The sequence below is a fragment of the Convolutriloba macropyga genome, chromosome 3 (assembly GCF_964194025.1).
Source record: "Convolutriloba macropyga chromosome 3, txConMacr16.3, whole genome shotgun sequence".
Classification (NCBI taxonomy): Eukaryota; Metazoa; Xenacoelomorpha; order Acoela; family Convolutidae; genus Convolutriloba; species Convolutriloba macropyga.
In genome coordinates, this window is record NC_134470.1 from 76,662,610 (window position 1) to 76,673,758 (window position 11,149).

Below are 11,149 nucleotides of genomic sequence, written 5' to 3' on the forward strand. Positions count from 1 at the left end.
GCTAAAAACAGAAAGAAAACAATGCAACAGAAACCATAAGAACATCAGGAAGCCACCGTAAGAAAAACGTGAGGAAACCAAAACTTGAATCAAAAAGACATAAAAAGAAAAGAAGAAGTAACTAAACAGAGCAAGGATGAAAAAGGAAAGTGAGCTTGAGAAAGAACGCTAGAAAAGAACGAAATCGATAGAATGAAGTAATAATGGATGGCAAAAAGAAAGAAGCCGAAATCATGAGAGAGAAAGTACAAGAACAGCGAGATAGTAGGCAAGCGCAAAAAGCAAAAATTTTAGTGCAAAAAGAAAATATCAGTTAGAGAACACACTTGAAGAGCAGAAATAGAAGATCGCACAAAAGAAAAAAAAGGAAGATAGAGAAAGAAACTGGAGAGAGGGAGATATACAACAGTCAAAAGAGAAAACAGATCCTGGGTTAAAAAAAGAGTTCCAGTTCTCATAAAAAGGATGAATGTACTAGTTATTAGCACCAGCCCTTAATATAAAAAAGTCCTCTACTGAGTGCTAAAATATTTGTATTTATTTCAAGACCTCAGTTTTGTCATTATATATTTTTTGGCACCTAACTTTGGTGTTTGCATCGGCAGCTTATGTGTCTTTTACACTTTGTTTGCTGATTTCTTCTGTATTAAAAAACTTTTATACAGTGAAATTTTGACAGAACAAATGTCCATCATCCGAATTGCAATCCGTGACGTTTTCGGTGATTAACTTTGCCTTCACAAAATTTCAACAGCACCTTTTTCATCAATAACAATTTTTTGACAATGAATTACGAAAAAAAAATATTTTTCGGTCGTAAAAACCTCTTTGTCTTGACACAATTTCGATCCTTTACCTTCTCAGCATCAAAAGCTTTTCGGTCACAGACCGTTTGAAGAAGTTTCTGGTCACAGACCCTTTATTGAACAACTAATCGGCCAATGATTTTTTCGACACTATTCTTTTGGTTAATTGCAACACCGATTGTTCTTTTTCATAAATTCTGGTAACAAACTTTTCTGCAAAGCGTTTTTCTGTAGAAGACAAGACCTCTTACCAATATTTTGGGTCAATGACCTTTTGGCAACACTTTTCGGTCAATGACCTGTTTGCAACATTTATCGGTCAATGACCTTTTTGAAGCATTAATCGATTAATGACCTTAAAGCACACTTTTTCGGTCATTAACCCCATTTAGGCAACCGCTTAACCGTGCTCTTCAGTAGTATTGTTGAAACATGCTGATCAGTGTTGCCTCTAAAACATGACGCCTTATGTGTTCACGCGATTAATATATAGATTTTTGTAATTGCCTTCATTTGGTACTCCGTGTGCTCTCGATACTATTGGTTATAGTGGTATGTAATGACCGACCATGCACGCTTTTTGACGCCCCCTGCTCTCCTCCTTAGAGAACATAGTTACTCCCTCTGACTGAAGCACGCTGCAATGAATTAGAGTTCCCACTTATCTTTCGAGAGCAATTCTTCCGACATTTGTCGGTTTATGTTTTGTATTTGTCATTATGAATGAAAGTAGAGTTGGTGTTTTTGTCAAACTTATGTTGCGAAAGAATATAGTTGTTTCCAAACTAACTCAACATAAGTGTGAACATAAATTTGGTTTTTGATATTTTTTTCCATTGTGGCCATCATACTGTTTTTACTGTTTTTCATCTGAACTAGCAGGTCCGTAAAGGCTATCTGAAAGCATCTTATCTTGAAAATTTAACAATTGATAGTCTCATGGAAAACTTCTTATTCGTGATAACTGGTGTTCATGCGATCGTTTCAATGAATTTTTTTGCAAAATACTTTGGACACACCAAAAAAATGAAGAGAGCCAAATATGTCAAAGAAAGGTTTTATGCGAGTTAAGAGTAGTCGACGTTCTCAAAGAGCATTAAAAATCAAAACAGATAGAATGAGGTATAAAGAGGGAGAGAAAGAGATCGATAGAAGCAGAAAAAAATAATGCCTCGGAGAGCAAATAGGTTTAAAAATACGAAAAAAAACCCAAAGAACAGAGAATAAAAGAAGGTTGAAAAAACAGAAGGAAAACAGAAAAAACGAGTCTGGGATTAAACCAACGGGAGTGAAAAGCAAAAAATGGGGAATTAACGAGAAGAAAAGGAAAACTCGAAAATGACGAGAGCTAAAAACAGAAAGAAAACAATGCAACAGAAACCATAAGAACATCAGGAACCCACCGTAAGAAAAAGGTGAGGAAACCAAAACTTGAATCAAAAAGACATAAAAAGAAAAGAAGAAGTAACTAAACAGAGCAAGGATGAAAAAGGAAAGTGAGCTTGAGAAAGAACGCTAGAAAAGAACGAAATCGATAGAATGAAGTAATAATGGATGGCAAAAAGAAAGAAGCCGAAATCATGAGAGAGAAAGTACAAGAACAGCGAGATAGTAGGCAAGCGCAAAAAGCAAAAATTTTAGTGCAAAAAGAAAATATCAGTTAGAGAACACACTTGAAGAGCAGAAATAGAAGATCGCACAAAAGAAAAAAAAGGAAGATAGAGAAAGAAACTGGAGAGAGGGAGATATACAACAGTCAAAAGAGAAAACAGATCGTGGGTTAAAAAAAGAGTTCCAGTTCTCATAAAAAGGATGAATGTACTAGTTATTAGCACCAGCCCTTAATATAAAAAAGTCCTCTACGGAGTGCTAAAATATTTGTATTTATTTCAAGACCTCAGTTTTGTCATTATATATTTTTTGGCACCTAACTTTGGTGTTTGCATCGGCAGCTTATGTGTCTTTTACACTTTGTTTGCTGATTTCTTCTGTATTAAAAAACTTTTATACAGTGAAACTTTGACAGAACAAATGTCCATCATCCGAATCGCAATCCATGACGTTTTCGGTGATTAACTTTGCCTTCACAAAATTTCAACAGCACCTTTTTCATCAATAACAATTTTTTGACAATGAATTACGAAAAAAAAATATTTTTCGGTCGTAAAAACCTCTTTGTCTTGACACAATTTCGATCCTTTACCTTTTCAGCATCAGAAGCTTTTCGGTCACAGACCGTTTGAAGAAGTTTCTGGTCACAGATCCTTTATTGAACAACTAATCGGCCAATGACTTTTTCGACACTATTCTTTTGGTTAATTGCAACACCGATTGTTCTTTTTCATAAATTCTGGTAACAAACTTTTCTGCAAAGCGTTTTTCTGTAGAAGACAAGACCTCTTAGCAATATTTTGGGTCAATGACCTTTTGGCAACACTTTTCGGTCAATGACCTTTTTGCAACATTTATCGGTCAATGACCTTTTTGAAGCATTAATCGATTAATGACCTTAAAGCACACTTTTTCGGTCATTAACCCCATTTAGGCAACCGCTTAACCGTGCTCTTCAGTAGTACTGTTGAAACATGCTGATCAGTGATGCCTCTAAAACATGACGCCTTATGTGTTCACGCGATTAATATATAGATTTTTGTAATTGCCTTCATTTGGTACTCCGTGTGCTCTCGATACTATTGGTTATAGTGGTATGTAATGACCGACTATGCACGCTTTTTGACGCCCCCTGCTCTCCTCCTTAGAGAACATAGTTACTCCCTCTGACTGAAGCACGCTGCAATGAATTAGAGTTCCCACTTATCTTTCGAGAGCAATTCCTCCGACTATAGTCTGTTGTTTTGATGCCGAAGAACTTCCAGTTTTGACCGGCTTTGTAGATCATGTTGTTGTGCAAACCCTCATTTTCTTAATCTCCATAATGAGTGGTCTTCAATGACTCCGCAATGAAGCTTGATTCAAGTTCTCTGCGTCTATTTGTATCAAACGTTTTCAAAACTGCTTGTTTCTCGGAGGAATCAGTATTTTTTAGTCTTGCCCCCTTTTCGTGGTCCTTTTGGTCTTAGTATCGCTTGTTCTCAATTTTGATCAGTCTCATTGCTCTCTGATGAGGCAGAAAATAATTGAATCCCCTTCTCGTTTCAATTGAAGTCTAGCGTCTTTAGCGTCTTTGACATCACTCATTTTTAAGAAAACATCGTCCATTCTTTTGATTTTGACCCGATGTTTCTTTTTGTTGTCCAGTCTCGTTGTCTTTTTAATTAGTCTTCTTTTTAGTTCTCTGATATTTTTAATTAAATTAAAAAAAAACTGCACTTACCTTCGAACGTTTTTAACAGTTTTGGCCCAACTTTTTGTCAAAACATATAATCGTTTTTTTAGTTGCCTATTCTTGTCGTCGTTTTGGTCGTCCCATCACCTAGTTTTAACGATTTCGTGAAACTAATTGCAGGTATATACTTTAAGATTAGTTGCTTTCAAAAGACAGTTCATGTTTAATAGCCGCCCTCATCTTCTCAGCCGGCTATTATAGCGCTCCTATTTTTACGACTCGAAGAGGAGTATTGGTTTTCTTAAGGTTTTTTTTTTTACCGGAAGTACTATTCGTTCAGACGATGTTTTGACCTAAAAGCGAAAGCGAGTAAAATTGAAGTGTGAACTATTTTTTCTGAGCGAGAGAAGTTTTTTGATCATGCGCTGCGTTTAGTGAATGACTTTTTGACTTTGAAAAGTAGTTTTTGACTGAATGGCACATATAGATAACCGTTTTTTCGTCTAAGTGGCCTATTTTTTTTGCTTGTAATTTGGTTTTTTGTAGAAATGATTTTTATTCGATGCTATTTTGAAATGTAAACCTTGGAAATTAATAGCACAGTGTTTTGCAGAGCCTGAAAACGCGTTTCAAGTTCAAAATTGGCATAAATTTCTTGATTTTTTAATTAATTTTTGGCTTTTTTCCTATTATTTTCTTCATTTTTGGATCTTTTAGTCGTCTTTTTGTCCAAAAATCAGTCAATATGACAACTTCCCGTTGACAATTCATTTACTCGATGCCTCTTTTTACCTCGATGTAATTTTGTTTTATAAAATTGTACATATGCTAATCCAATTTTGGTAGTTTTTTTTCCTATTTTTCAGTTTTTTGTCTGTATTTTGGTTTTAATTACTAGCAATATTCTTTTTGTGCAACATGAGGGGCTTTAATTTCGTTTCGATAAAAACGTCAATAATTTTTTAGCGTTAATTTTTTGAAAAACAGTTAATTTTTTTTATAAATGCAGTCCTAAAAATTTTTTGACCTTTTTTTCCAAAATGTTTCAATGTTTCGTATGTTTGATTTCTGCTTTTTCTTTTTTTATCTGTTCAGGAGGATAGATTTTTGTCTCGGATGTATCGTTGTATTTTCTATGTCTTTAATGCTGAAAAATGAAATGGTGTTAGTTTTTCTTGTTTTTTTAAATTTGATTTTTGAACTTTCAAAACATTTAAACTTTGATTCTGAACTTTCAAAAATCAAGAATTAGTGTTTGTTACGGTGTTCCTTACATTGTGTCCATATTGTTCATATTCTAGCTCGTATCTTTCTAGCTCTGTCCTGGCACCTACATTTATACCGGTTTTATTGATTTTTTCAGTTATTAACTAATTGAATGATTTCGGCTTTTTCTTAGATTTTCGTCATTTCTTTGGGTTACAATTGATTTCGTTCAACATAAGGCAGTACTAAGAGTTTACTAGAAAGCCTTTTCCTTTCCAGAATTGCTACTTATTACTTTTTGTATTTTTTTCCGACCTTGGTATTGTTCTTAAACATTTTTTTGCCTTTAAATATTACTCGGTTGCTTTTCTATGATTATTTTAATTTTTGAGTTAGTTTGAAATCATGTTGTCTAGCATATATACAAGAAGAAAAAATATATGTTGTGTTTCTCTTAATTGCAGTGATGAGAAATCTAACTGTAGTAGTTTTCTGATTCTTAACTTTGAGCATTATTTTTTGGAAAATTTAATTTAGTTTCTTAGTTATTTTTATCTGCCGTTTGCTTTAGCGATCTTTTTGAGATTAGCATCATGAATTATTTGAGGGCAGTTGATAGCCCTGCCAGCTGTTTGAGACTATCAGTGTTCTGACTATCCTAATTATTTTGCACCTATCCTTACCAAACGTTTTCAATAATATATAATTAGCGGCATTTTGTTTCTCTTGGTGACAGTGGTTTAAATTTCACCAATTTTTAGATCAGACCGGGGGGAGGAGGGGGGGGGGGGGGCAATAAGTTCATGGTTTATTAAAAAAAGGTAATGGTTTTAACTGCAATTAGGGTTTTTGTCAAGTTTTTACGCTTCGAGTCGCTTGCGGAATTCTTCCGGCTATGTTTTTTTTTACTTCGTCGAATAAAAAAATGTTTCGCTTTACCTCATTTTGCCGCCTTTTCAACATTTTGCGTGAAATCTTTTTGACTTCTCTAGGCTAGTTTCTCTCTTCTCTCATTCTGCTACAAATGATTTTGAACATCAGTTGCTCAGCAAAGCAATTCAAAATGAACAGAGTCAGTATAAAAAATTGAAGTCAGAAGTAGAAACGGGATAAACCCATAAAGCCCAATTTTAGATGCCCGCTATTTGAACGTCGTTCCTATAAGTCTTAGTTACCATCTCTAATGCTTATTGGTATTGATAGTAGCCCCTGTAGCCTCTCTCTAAGAAACAGAAGTAAGTTCAACTACGAAATACCATAAAAATAAATCGGACTTAAAAAATGTTTTTGTACAAAAATCTTTTTTTTTCAATGTCTTCTGTTATCTCAATCCCAATCATGCTTATTGGAATCAACGGCGGCTATTTTCCGGCAATCTGCCGGGTATGTTTTTAAGTGCAGAAACAGATTAAAGCCAGATTAACCTATTTGATTTTGGGTCTCTTTATCTAGTATCAATAGTTCACATTGCCCGTCTTATGAAATGACAGCATATCTTATTCATAGTCCCGTTTGTATCGAAGTTTTTACTTTCAAATCAGTAGTTGTGAAAAGTTTCTTGATTGTTCTTTGCGTTTGCCTCTGTAGTTATACCACATGCCTCTGCAGGTATTGCAGCTGGTAATATCTTCTGGTAATATGCCAGATGTTTTTTATAGCTGCGAAGCTGTAAGCTGAGCGTAGCTATATTGCGGTGCTCTTGGTTTTTTTGTTTCGTCGTCTGACGCTTTATTTTCGTTTTACATTTGTTCTAGAACATTCTGTCTCGTCACTGCTCAAATGGCTTTTTCGCGCTTGATTTCACGCTTTCTGCGTGACCTAAATTGCGGTTATTCAGAAACAGAATCTGTTCCTAAAACAAAGTTGATTGTAAGAAAACAGTTTGTATGGTCCTACAGCCGAGTGGTTAAGGCGACTGGCTGTTAATCCGGAGATCGCCGGTTCGAGACGCGACAGGGAAACTTTTTTTGCACCCAAAAACAACCTCCTTTGAAATAAACTTGTAAGTTTTATAGGCGGCGGCGATAACTATTATCAACTCACTTCTGTATCTTTTTCCATCTGTATTTTACGGCACGCAAGTCTATTTCGCAGCTATTCCGGCAATCTGCCGGCTATGTTGTTTTAAAATTGATGATTTTAATGCAATTTGCCTCCTCCATAAAAACAAGCACATTCAGTGGATTTTTGTTAACAGGCTGCGATAATTTAACTTGAGGTGCAGAAAGTCCTACAATTTTTTTGGAAATAACTTTTCCGAGGTCATAATAATCAATAGTGGTTTTTGTTTTCGTGAAAAGTTTTCTATTATTACAAACCTTTGCTTCTGTCAAAATGAGGATACGTTCAAAGTATCAAAGTACATGAAATATTTTGGTCGATAACTGCACAAAAGTACAAAAATATCGTTTTTTTCCGAAAATCAAAATAGTCAGTAATTGTTCCACTGAAATAAACTTACGTTGAATAGAATTGGACGACTTCAGCTATTGAGTGTTAAATGCGCGCAAACATTTTTTTTATAATTGAATCTAAATTAAATCTATTTTAAACATTGATTTGACAAAAATAGCTAAAAATGTAATTAATTGCTCTCAAACGAAGTTTGTAGCAATTATATTTGTCCTGTCGGTCTTATTTTTATGCGATTTTTCGCTTGACCGATTTTTCGTCTGACGCTTTTGACTTTTCGTACTCAAAAACGGGATAAGCAGGTAGTGCCCAGCGGGCATTAAGTGCTCTTAGAGTCTTTCAGCTCTGTTTCAGCTCAAACGGTTTTGCAGACTTATAATTATACTTATGGTGTGAAGGGCGGTTCTTAGAGATTGAAGACACCCCCACTGTTGACCCCCCCCCCACTATTGCCCCCCACCGCGCGGTTCTCCCCCACACCCCAGTGTTCCCCTCCACCATCAGCCCCCGGTGCACCCCCCCCCGCTTGCTAAAAACGCAAATTTATACTATTTTGCGATTTTTCTCAAGCTTTTTGAAAATTTTTGACATTTTTTTTATTTTTATAAGCCCTAGGTGTCTAGGAATCTCCTTCACGTTTTAAAAAAAGGTTACTGTATAGTTTCTAGTGGTAATGGAATGGTTTCAACATTTTAACGTCACGAATTTTAGCATTTTTTTAAACAAAACGTGCAATTTTTTTCAGTCTTTCCGCATTTATTTTTCCTTATTCAGGTCTTTCCAGACCCTGGGGCCACAAAACATCCTAAAGGGTTTGATAATAAGTTACTGACAAATTTTTATTTGCCATTGAATAGTTTTTTTCAACTTTTTAATGTCACAAATTGTTGGCGTTTTTTAGGTTCTTAAAGCTTCCAGATCAAAGAAATATCCTCTAGGGTTTGAAAATAGGTTACTGTATAGCTTCTAGATCAAATGGAATGTCTTGTAAGATTTTAATTTCACGAATTTTAGCATATTTTTGACAATTTTTGCCATTTTTTTCAATTTTTGACAGTCATTTATCAGGTTTTTGGAGCCTCAAGGGTCAGAAAACTTCCTTTATTGTTTGATAATAAGTTACTGGAAAATTTTTGTTGGTCATTGATTAATTTTCAACTTTTTATTATCACAAGTTTTATCAATTTTTTAAATAAAACTTGCGATTTTTTAAAGTTTTTTGAAATGTTGACGTTTTTTAGGTTTCTCTAGCCTCAAGAGCCACGGAACTCTCTCTAGAGTTTGATAATATGTTACTGCACTGTTTATAGATGTAATGGAATTTTCTTCAAGATTTTAATATCACGAATTTAAGCAATTTTTCAAAATATTTGCAATTTTTTCATGTTTTTGATTTTTTTACGGCAGCAGAGGCCCTTGGACCTCCTGCAAGGTTTGACAATAAGCTGCTGCGTAGTCCCTAGAGTTAATGGGATGATGATCAACATTTTTTTCATCCAAGTTTTAGTAATTTTTGGATAAAATTTAAAATTTTCAAATTTTTGGAAAATTTTTGTTCCAGGTGTATGGATCTTTGAGCCTGTGAAACTTTCAGGCTTGAAACAGGGATAACGGATAGTCTCTTGAGACAATGAAGTGGTTTTGATGATTTTAATATCTTGAATTATAGCAAGATTTTGTTAATCTTCTCTTTTCTCTTTTCAAAATTTCTCTTTTCAAAATTTTTATTTTTTATCCTTTTCTGAGTTTAACATCATTACTGGCCAATGAAGCTTTTCAGGTCTTGGAGATGGATTACCTAACATAACTCACGAGACAGAAAATAGTTTAAAACATTTTCGCTGCGAAATCTGGAAGCTTTTCTGTTAAATTTTGCAATATTTTGCAAATTTTTGAAATACCAGTTTTTTTATTTGATTTGGGCTAGAAAACTAAAAATTTGCAGAGTCGAATCAAGCTAAAGCGCGCCTCACTAAACCGTGGCTAGCTACTGACGAAGACAACTGCTCGCCGGTCGTTTGAGAGCAATTCGCCCGACGTTAGTCCATAATGTTTTCTAAGTTTACTGAAGTTCACTGCCGACCTTGAGAATATTTTTTGTTAGATTATTGCATTATTTGCTTTGGGAAAAATTGAAGATTAATTTGTTTGGGATAGTTTGAGGCTTAAGTTTTGGTGGGTGCAGAGGACATTTTGGGATTGCTTGAATTTATTTGAAAGCCATTGTTTTTTTTTTTAAAAAACTGGCAGCTATAATTGTCCGGGAAACAGGAAACAAGCCGACCGTCAAATTAGTTAGCAGCTATTTCTGACTGAGATTAATCGCGAGGAATAGGGTAATTTTTAATTATAGCTGCGAAGTTGTAAGCTGAGCGTAGCTATATTGCGGTGCTCTTCGTTTTTTTTGTTTCGTCGTCTGACGCTCTTTTTTCGTTTTACATTTGTTCACACAGCAACGCTGAAAAAGTCAAATTTTCTGAATGACTTCTTCCTCTCACTAACGGCATTTGCGCGCGTGACGTCATTTCTAAATCGGTTTAGCAAAAGTTTTAAGGTTATTTGTGTGATTAGATTTTGATCATACGTGACTTACCTCACTCAGTAAAATGACTTTTGCACTTTGAAACTTAAGTTTAATTTGAATTTGTTTAGGGTCAGAGGAGCTCATTTGTGCAGTAAAGGTCCCTAATAAGAGGCTTCTGCGGAATAAATTTCAACAAGCTTCATTAATTTATCGCTGAATGTTTTTTAGCCTAGTTTTTTGAGTGGCGTCGATTTTTTCAATTTAGATCTGTATCTGTTTCTATCTCTATTATATGGCACGCAGGTCTATTCTTTCGCAGCTTTTTCGGCAATCTGCCGGCTATGTTTTATTAAATTCTGTTTATTGATCATCATTTGAACATTTGGAACATAATGCGAATGCAGAATACTGATTCTTCTGGCTAGTATTAGTATTATGATAAATATCCCTAATATTTCAAAACCATATGTACAGATTAATCATCTAAATAAAAGTTCCCAACAATATAGAAAATTTTTGGGACTTTGAAAAACTAAGCTGTCAGTTGTACTTCTTTTTAATTGCTCTCGACTGAATTTAGAAAATTTCTTGGAATGTCTTTTGGTGGACAATTTTCTATTGACCGATTTGATTTTTCCAACTGAGTTTGTTGGCCATAACTTTTTAATTGCTCTTGAACGAAGTTCAGAGCAATTATTGTAACCGTGTGTGTCTTTTTTATGACACAGACGCTTGACAGTTTTCGCTTGGCAGTTTTGACTTTTTGAGTGACTTTCACGCCCTTGCGTTTCGCGTGATCTAAGATTCGCTCTCAATCACTATTTCACGCAGCTGAACTCAATTGGCGGTCATTTTTCACTTTAAATCGTAATAGTGGTATATCTTAGCCTGTTGTTATTTGAAGCCCACTTTTGA